At 54.9% G+C, this 8,343-nt stretch overlaps 1 protein-coding gene across 1 annotated transcript in view; it reads left to right on the top strand.

Moving 5' to 3' along the window:
• MDFI (MyoD family inhibitor) overlaps positions 1–8,343 on the top strand; it is a 30,497-nt gene that overhangs the window by 16,179 nt on the left and 5,975 nt on the right. The window lies entirely within an intron of this gene.

Consider the following 8,343-nt stretch of genomic DNA (forward strand, 5'->3'; position numbering starts at 1 on the left):
TCTCCTGTGTTGGCCCCCCCCCCCCCCCGTGTCTGTGTGTCCCGCTCAGCCGCAGGCGCCAGCAGCTCAGCGGCTCTTTGCTTGGAGCCGGGCAGGGATGGGATGCTCACACATACACACATTTTTTTTCCTTTAATTCTTTCTGCCTGTTCCCAAGGAGTTTGCCCCGAGGTGTAACAGGAGGCGGAAAGCTGTGTGCTCCAGCCCCAACAACGCAACCTTCAGAGCTGCGAGCGGCTCTACCCCACTCGCCCAAAATACCGGGGTCTGGCTGCCTGCACGAGGGTGCTGCCACCCCGCTTGGGGTCCTGGGCACCCACGGATGCCCCAAGCAAGGGTGGCTGGGCAGGAGGTGGTGCCACCATCACTCGAGTACCCATTACTGGGACTCTGCCCTGTCCTGGGAGCGGAGCAGAAACAAAGGCAACCCCCTCCAAAGTCAAAGTTAAAAGGGTCTTTGCTTGTCTTAGCACTGATTTAAATGCAATGGGCTGCAGATTTGTGTGCAGGCATCCTGTAAGTGCAAAGGAGCCAAAAAAGAGAAGCCCTAAAAGAAACAATATTTTTTTTTACCCCAGATAAAGGCTTTTTGCACCAAAAGATTCATTTCTGGTTTTCTTTCAAAGTTTCTCATCTGCTCATGAAAATGCTCCATTTTTTTTTTTTCTTTTCTTTGAACAACAACGACAAAACTCCCAAAACAAACCAAAAAAAGGCAGATTTCTGGCTTTTTTCAAATGTTTCTGGTTTTGAACAAAACAAAGCAGGCCCTTTGGGGCTGTGCCGCTTGCCATCCCAGCGTCCCCGTCCCATTCCCGCTCCTTATTGAATTTCCTTGGAAAGTGCCTGCTTGAGTCTATGAGCTGCAGCAACCCAAGCTGTCCTCTGGGCGTTTTTTGTAGTTTTTCTGATTTTTCCCAGAGCTCCGCCTTGCTTGGACCGTGCCTCCTGCAGGATGGGCACCAGCAGCCTCCCGGGGCTGCGGGGTTTGGTGTGGGATGGAGCCACCTTGGTCCTTCCCGGTGCTGGCGGCTCCTCGCGTCCCTCCGGGTGCTGCACTGTACGGGTGGAAATAAGCTATTGCACAGCAGCAGGGATGGGGTAATTGGGGTTTTTTTGCCCCAAATCCCAGTCTTCAGGCTTTTCCCACTGCAACAGCATGCACACACGCTTTCACCCATCTCTATTTGATCTTTGGCAGCCCTGTTGAACTTGATATTTGACCTGGGGGGGAGAGTCCCCCCCTTGCTCCACTGCTGTCCCGCTGTCTTTCCACCGGTGCATCCCCAGCACTGCGACGGGGCAGATCAGGCAGATAGGGGCAGTAGCTTCGGGAAGCGCTTTCACCCCGCTCCCATCCTCTTTTGGGGTGCTCCCCGTGGGTGCACAGGAGGCTCCCAGCACCGGCTCCTTCCCCTGGTGTGGGTGGCCGTGCCCTGGACAGGACGATGCTCACCCAGTTCAGCTGCTTTCAGTGCCAGCGCTGGGCGGCCGGCGTGGCGCGTTCCCCGCAGCGGCTCTGCCTTCGCCTCACGAGGAAGCGGGTCGACTCGCTGACTCCAGGAGCAATTACTCGCTCCACCCGAATGGCTTCATCGTTGGCTGGCCTCGCCGCCTTCCTTCAGCGAGCCGGCACGCTGCTGCCCCGCAAGCCGTGCCCTGACCTTTGCAGAAGAGCTTGTTTTCACCTCGCCCCGGCCCCGTTCAGGCCACGCTGCAGCTCCTCCGAAGCTGCTTTGGAGGTCTGTGCTTAGAATAAATCCCGACCTAGCGATCATGCATGGCAGTCAGAAGTTGAGCATCAGGACTGCAAAGTTTTAGGTTCCGTCGCCATAGGATGTTGCTTTGGGCAAATCCCTTTTACGTGCCTCAGTTTCCCCACCAGGCCCAGCAGTGATAAGGTTCTGTTTCACAGCAGCTTAGAGCTGCAGCGGTGGTAATGTAAAATACATGGAGATTGGGTAGTATCTGATGGGCACTGGCTTAAACCCGTCTGCTGGGTAGATCTCAGGATGAAAGGTGCTGCATAAGTGCAAATTATTATTCTTGTTAATAATGATGTCCACCAGCTCACATTTATCTGCTCTTCAATTAACTTTTTTTAAGGACTCTTAGCAGGTTAGAAAGACGCAAATTTTCCCTGGCAGAACCTGTGCTGGTTTGACCCCATAAGGTTACACAATTACTGTACTGGCATAGTCCTTAATTAGACTCTCCATAATTTTCCCCAGCACAGCCATGTGGCTCCTTGCTCTGTAATTCCCAGAATCTCCTTGGATCTGATAGGCATCGTGTTAGCCGCTTTCCAGGCTTCAAGGGTAATTGCTTGTCCTTAAGGACACCTGAGATGTCGCAGGATCTCCTCCAGCATCCTTCCTCCACACCAGGCTCCCGTGGCATGGAGGTTTTACATCCTTCTGGCCGGGATGGGGGGTTAGCCTGAACCGGGGAGCACCGAGCCAGCACGATGCTCCTCAAAGTCAATGGCAGTTGATTCAACCCCAGGCCAGGTCTTTGACCCTGTGTTTTTCCCCATCATTTTTTTCCTGTTGTTGTTGAAGTGGTTGACTCCGCCACATTGGACACTTTTAAGACTCAGCTGGACAGTGTGCTGGGCCATCTTGTCTAGACTGTGCTCTTACCTAGAAAGGTTGGACCAGAGGATCCTTGAGGTCCCTTCCAACCTAGGATTCTATGATTCTATGATTTTCCTCCACTGCTTGGCCTCGCAGCGCGTTTGGGATGTCATATGTTGCTCTTTGGTTTGGGCAGAGCCCAAGCCTGATGCTGGGAGATGGGCTGGCCTGGCAGCTGGAGGCAGAAACCTGGTCCTGCTGCGTCCAGTTTGTGTCCTGGGCCGAGTTGCGTTGTCCCTTGTCTCCAGTTTAGTCTTAGAGAGTGCATCTGCAGTCCTGAATGCTGCCTTAATATATAGGGGAGACCTTATCACCCTCTACAACTACCTGAGAGGCGGCTGTAGCGAGGTGGGGGTCAGCCTCTTCTCCCTGGTAACGGGCGATAGGACGAGGGGGAATGGTTTGAAGTTGCACCAAGGCAGGTTTAGGTTGGACATTAGGAAAAATTTCTTCCCCTGGAAGGGGCTGCCCAGGGAAGGGGTCGAGTCCCCATCCCTGGGGGGATTTAAAAGAAGGGCATCACCACTGCTGCAGTGACAGAGGTGCATGCTTCTTGCAGTGATTTTATTTCTTATCTTCCCTGAAACCCCCTCTCAAGGGTTGTCCCCACCACCCCGTGTCCTTGCTCTCGGGTAGGAGCAATTCTTCCACGAGGGTTGGTTTGTGCCTCCTTCGCAGGAGCCAGTTGGGTCAACGAGGACCTTTGGGTGATGGGATTTGTAGGGACACCCTGGCACTGGGGTCTGCGACCCAAACCTGGAGTCAGGGTTTTGTCACCGGAGGAGCTTTCAGCCGAGGTTGAACGCCGAACGCAGGCAGACTGGACAGACTCTGGTCCTGGCCTGTCTGGCTGGCCCGAAATTCCTCTCTTCCTACCCACCCAATGGCTATAAATAACAAATAATAACAACTCCCAGGCTGGCAAGCTATTTGGGGTTTTGTGGGTTTCTTTGCTTTGTTTTGCTTTTTTGCATTTAGGAAGTAACTTTTCATAGAAACCAACATTTTTTTGACCGGATTCCTTATTGTCCCAGAACTGAACTGTTTATCCAAAGCATTGCCCAGGTGAGCAGAGAGACGCTGGGGCAAACACTTTCGGGGAGGGAAGCAAAGCTGTGCTGGACGTGTCCTGGGCAGCTCAGGAGCTCTGGGCATTTCTCCTCCTTCCCCTCCCACCTGCCTTTTCCTTTCCCTGAATATCATAGAATCTGAAAATGCCTTAGTGCATTAATTTCAGACTGAATGTAAATAAGCCATTTGGATTTTTCCCAGTTGAGCAAACTTTGAAACCAGAATTTTGCTTTCCTCTCCTCCAACCTGGCTCGTGGGATTGGAAGGATTTGCTTCAGTGCTGTCTTTTCTGCACTTGAAACCACTTAATCAAGCTCTAAAATATCCCTTGAATAGGTCAGAGAGGCACCTGATTGGGCCAGGCAGCGTGTACAGGAAAACCAAGAGAGATTACATGCTCATTTTATCTGCATAAAACAGATTAGAAAGCTCCCAAACTAAATATTGCTGCAAGGTAGAGTGTTGTTAATGGCAGATGCCTCGCTAGACTGTCTCTGTTTGTGTCTCCATCCAACATTATCTCGTCCCTGACCAGCCATTCCCGAGGGACTGAAGGCAGAGAGAAGGGGGGACAGGAGAGCATCTCCATGTTGGCAGGAGTCGTGACCCACGGCGTTAGGTTTGGATGCTCTTCAGGTCCAGAAGAGCTCAGATATGGATCTAGACATGTCGAGACCCTTTCTTCCTCCCTTTTGCAATGGGTTGACACCACCTAATCCAAAAATGATGCTGCTGTAGAGGCAGGATTTGCTTCTGAGCTCACCAGTCCAAGCCCATCTTTAGCTGCTGTGTGTTGGAGGTGATTTCCTCTCCCGTGCTGCCTGTCGCTGGCTTGCAGCCACACGTGGGGCAGCGGTGATGGGTGCATGCACGCTAGGGAGGTGTCCATCCATCTCCTACCACCAGATTTCTTCCTCTTGAGCCACTTGGATAGAGGAGGAGCAGATAAATGAGAGATCCCAAGCAGCCAGGCAGATCATCCGTTGCATTAAGCTACAGCTCAGGAAAGCTGAGCAGGAGCCATGGAGCAACCTGGGTGGGTTTGACCCAATGTGGCTTCAGCTTTGCCTCTTCCCACATCCTCTGGACATTCCCAGCTGGGGGTCTGGGCACCACAACCACCCGCAGAGACGGAAACCCGCAGGTCCCTGTGGGCCCTGAGATGCTGTGGCCATGGCGTGGCTCTTGTTTGTGCTGCTGGAGAAGCTCTGCCCCGTCCCAGCATGGCCAAGCGCTCTCACCAGCTGCTGACAACGCTGCTGTTGCCTTTTGTTTGCCCAGCTTTTCGGGGATGGGTTAGCTCAGTCCTGCAAGCTCATCAGGAATTAAGCATGCCTCCGACCCAAAGCACAAATACTTTTTCCCCTGATCAGGACAACGTCTGGTGGTTGCCACCCCAGAGGCTCCTGCAGACTCCCCGAGGGACGTTTTGTACATTGGACTTTCCAGGAGTATTACAAGATACTTGGTTAAAGTCGATGAAACCTTACAGCTTCTTTATAGCTTTTCTCCCTCCTTTTTTCTCGAACCTTGCGGTGCTCAGTGGACTTTGGAGCTCAGTGGTGTCTCGGGGCTTTTATGCCGGGTGCATTTGGACTTTGTAAATGGGGAGGACAGTCAGAAAACCTGACCCACGTGCATCTCCCGGGCTCGGCAACCAGGAGGCAAAGAAAGTAGCTCCAGGACTATCGGCTTTCTCATCTGTCGTACCTTACGGCAGTGCTGTGATTTAGTGAAGCCTGGCTTATTATTTTTAAATGCCTTATTATCTCTGTTCTCACAAACAAAACAGGCGAGTCGCTCTCCCTGTGCCATGTTACCTTCATTTCTCCCTTGTGTTTTATAAAAGGTGGTGCAGAATGGGGGAGCAGAGGCCTGGATGCTCGTCCCAGGCTGTTTCTCTGCCACGTGATGAGCATTTGCCCCGGCCGGGAAGGGGCTGGGGGTGCAGCTGCTATGGGGGTGCAGGCGGGGAAGGGGATGGATGTCCCATCCCGAGGGCTGGCTTTCCCTAGGGTTTTGTCTGCATTTTGCCTGGGCTTGTGGTTGCTTTTAAATCCAGCAGATTTAGGTCAAGCCTGGTCTTGTTCTGGCGGCAGCAGGGCGATAGCAGGGGAGGGAAGGAGCCGGCCCCTGCCCTGGTGGCAGCGGGGACAGGGGACCCCGGCAGGGCCTCACCTTGCTGGGGGACCCCCTGCCAGGCCACAGTGATGGGGGATGGAGCTGCTTCTCCCTGCGCCTCTTTCCCCACTCAGCTTGGTGTGGTTTGGGGAGCAGGAACCCCAACCTCGGGGGCTTTGTGCCCCAAAGCGAGTGCTTGGGGGGTGATGAGGGCACGCAGCTAAGGGGGCACGGGACCCCTGCGGAGCCGCAGGTCGTGTACGTGTGTCCGTCCTGGTCTGTAAGAGGTGCCTAGCAGTGCCAAGCAGAGCAGCGTGAGCACCCTTGTGAGCAGGGGCTGGGGGGTGTTTAAAGGAGGAGGGGGAGCCGGGCAGCCGTGGGATGAGCCTGTGCCCCAGCAGCTGTGCCAATGCTGGGGGTCTGTCTGTCCATCTCTCCCTGTGCCAGCAGCGGGGATGGCCTCTTCCTTGGGTGCATTTTGCCAGGCGTGTTTGGGAGCTGCTGTGCTCGTGCATGCCCAGGGCACAAGCACTGCCCTGTGCATTCCCGCTGCATTTCCCTGGGGGTCAGAAGGTGCCTGGGAAGCACCCGGTCCCAGCAAACCAGCAGTGGGGCAGGAGCTTGCAGGGTTTGTGCTGAGCCCACACGTGTCCGGCTGCCCCCAGCCCTGCCCCGGGGTCAGGCTGCGACCGTGAGGGCAGACACAGCCCTTCTCCATCTCGCTCCCGGGGGATGCCATGCACTTGGGGGGTCAGTGCCCTCCATACGCTCCCCACGGACATGCAGCAACAGGGAAGCGAGGCTGTATAAGGCAAGGAAGGACCAGCTTACCCAAATTTCTCTCCTGTCTATTTTTGTCTCTCTTCTGGCCAGCTTGTTCCAGTGGGAGTTAATTTAATTGCCATCTTCCTCCCTGCATTGCTGCGGTTGTGTGTGAGACCTCTTGTTGTGCAGGGTAATTATATGGGTGAAGTGGACATGGCAAAAACGAGCCTTGTCTCAATAGTTGGCGGACCAGCACTCTCGCCATCCCTACGGCCCCGTGCTGCTGATTTCTTGCAGAGCTCAGGGTCTAAACAGACCATCCTTGTCCTCAGTCCCTCGGGAATGGGCACGCAGGGGGCAAGGGATGTGATGGAGGCAGCGCAGGCGGGCATGACAGAGGCAGGGATCAGCTGGAGCCCTCCCCACGCACAGAGCAGCCGCCAGCCCTTCTCCTGCTGCAGCATCTGATTTTCCAACTCTTTTTCCCAGTGTAAATCACTTGCTGCGGAGGGGAGCGCTGACCTCGGGGGCAAGAGCAGGGCAGAGGATCTGGCAGTGGTGGGGCTGCTCTGGGCAAGCCCAAAGTCTTGGCTGTTGATTTTTAAGCCCTGAGCACCCTCCAGGCATCTTGTAGCAGAAACCAGAGCAGGTCCCGGGCTATGCCGATGCCTGGCAGCTCAGATCCTTTCCCGGGGGCTGCGCAGGAGCTGCACCCTCTGTGCTCCGCACCGGGCACCTCTGCCTCAGGGCTTCATCCAGAGCTTTTCCACCATCGGGGGGTTCATGTCTGGCTTTAACAGGCTTTAGATCAGGCGCTGACTAAACGCCGCAGGTCTGACAGGCCGGTCCAGGTTGGGACATGACAGAGGACGTGGATGCAGCAACACATGGTTATTATTCACCTATACACCACGCCTATGCACAAACGCCTATAGGTGGATGACAGCCTGCTCTCTTCTCTCTGTTTTGTCCTGGGCTTTCCCAGGGGTGTGGGAATGTGTTTTCTCCTTTCTGGGGCTCACATATTCCCGCTCTGCTTGGGATTTGGAGCCAACGTTGCTGTGCAAAATTCAGATGGAGCTGCTGAATTTCCCTTGGTTGAGCCCCAAGATCACCCAGCCTGCAGGGGCATCCCGCAGGAGAACAGAGAACTGCGAGAAGGGCTCTGCACTGGGATGAGCTTTCCTTCCCAGCAAATCCCCTGTCGCAGGAGCTCCGGTGCCCCAAGCTGGATCAGCATCCTAGGGGGAGTGGAGAGGATGGTCCCATGGGGAAACTGAGGCAGGTGGATGAGCATATGGGATGTAGGGGGGCTGGGAGCTGAGCGAGCATCTCTCCAGGCTGCTTGCAGCCCCTCTGCAGCATGTCCAGGCTCCTGCCGACCCCAGGGTGCGGATGGGGCCCTCCTCCTCCCTTGTAGGGCCTCTTGTTATAGTCCCTATAATTACACGTGTGAGGTCTGCCTGCCTTCCTCCTGGGCTCCTGCTTGTAGGACCTCTTGTTATATTGAGTATAATGAAGTGTCCGAGGTCTCTCTTCTCCCCCCGCGCCCCCCCCTCCCCGCCCTTGCCTGCCTGCATGTAGGACCTCTTGTTATAGCCAGGGAAATTATGGGTCTTTGGTCTCCTTCCCTTCGCATAAGCTATAATTTAGTTTTATATAAAGTGTGGTCCAGCCCCTGTTGTGCAAGCGGTTGCTATTCTGGGTTCTGGGGAGGGGGACGGGGAGAGGGATGGAGCGGTGAGGAGGG

The sequence above is a fragment of the Egretta garzetta genome, unplaced genomic scaffold (genome assembly GCF_000687185.1).
Source record: "Egretta garzetta isolate BGI_Z169 unplaced genomic scaffold, ASM68718v1 scaffold105, whole genome shotgun sequence".
Taxonomy (NCBI): domain Eukaryota; kingdom Metazoa; phylum Chordata; class Aves; order Pelecaniformes; family Ardeidae; genus Egretta; species Egretta garzetta.